Source organism: Portunus trituberculatus, chromosome 42 (genome assembly GCF_017591435.1).
Source record: "Portunus trituberculatus isolate SZX2019 chromosome 42, ASM1759143v1, whole genome shotgun sequence".
Lineage (NCBI taxonomy): Eukaryota > Metazoa > Arthropoda > Malacostraca > Decapoda > Portunidae > Portunus > Portunus trituberculatus.
This window is the reverse complement of record NC_059296.1, coordinates 3350959-3352122: the sequence shown is the minus strand read 5'-3', so window position 1 is coordinate 3352122 and position 1164 is coordinate 3350959. Positions and strand designations below refer to the sequence as shown.

The following is a 1164-nucleotide window of genomic DNA, read 5'->3' as shown; positions in this document are numbered from 1 at the left end:
TTTATGTTCTTTTTCCTGGATAGTGCTTATGATGTCTATATAGGAGTAAATGTTCACATCTCTACTGTTTATTTCTGACTGGCCACCTCTGACTGCCACGTGTCTAACTTTCTGGGCTTCCATAGACTATCCGAGCACTTCACTTCCCCGACCTTCCCGTGGACTAGCTGGACGCGAGGTGAGAGTTGGTGTTATGGTCCTTGGCGGCATATTGACAAATAGCCTGTTGGTCTTTAACTAGTTGTTAGACATTAGTGATTCGTGACTCGCCTCCTGATAAACCCCCGTCATTAGCAAAGTTTGTAGCGGCCAATTATCTTAGTCCTTGCCGACCGTTTTCCTTGGAGTAATGGAGGAGGGAGTTTGTATCTTCGTAGTGTCATCTGCTGCCTTTAGTTACCTTTCACTTGCTGCTGACCGTGGCCAATGCAGCAAACAGGTTCTAGATGAGGAGGAAGATGAGAAGGGGGAGGATGGAGACAGAATATAAATAAACAACAGACACGAAGAGATCTATTGATTTAAGAAGAATATCTGTTGAAACTACTTAGGCTCACATTCGTCAAAGATTTCAGCGTTTTCTCTAGCCTCCATTCGAATGGCTGTATTGGAAGGGTTTGTGTGTGTGTGTGTGTGTGTAATTCACCTCGGTCGCCTGCCCAGCCAGTCTTCCCCATTACGGAGCGAGCTCAGAGCTCATAGACTGATCTTCGGGTAAGACTGAGACTACATCAACACACAACACACACCGGGAAAGCGAGGCCACAACCCCTCGAGTTACAACCCGTATCTATTTACTGCTAGGTGAACAGGGGCCACACATTAAGAGGCTTGCCCATTTGCCTCGCCGCTTACCGGGACTCGAACCCGGCCCTCTCGATTTTGAGTCGAGCGTGCTAACCACTACACTACGCTGTGTGTGTGTGTGTGTGTGTGTGATTCCAGTGATAGTTCAGTAAGTATTCTGCATCATCATTAAAAAATATACCCATGAGGAGAACTTGATTTGTCATCTCTAAGGCCTTTGAAAACAATTCTGATGGGAGACACAAGTGTTTCAGAATACGGCGGCACCATTACAAGCACAAGATGAAATATAGAAGGTAGTGGATAATAAAGATCATTTGATTTTATATATATCATAGAGGTACTGGGCTGAGGCGA

At 45.4% G+C, this 1164-nt stretch overlaps 1 non-coding gene across 1 annotated transcript; it reads right to left on the bottom strand.

Annotated features, from left to right (window-relative positions):
* Positions 1 to 845: 845 nt before the first annotated feature.
* On the bottom strand, positions 846 to 914 carry Trnal-caa. Its single transcript has one exon. It is a non-coding gene; the product is annotated as a tRNA-Leu (tRNA).
* Positions 915 to 1164: the final 250 nt, after the last annotated feature.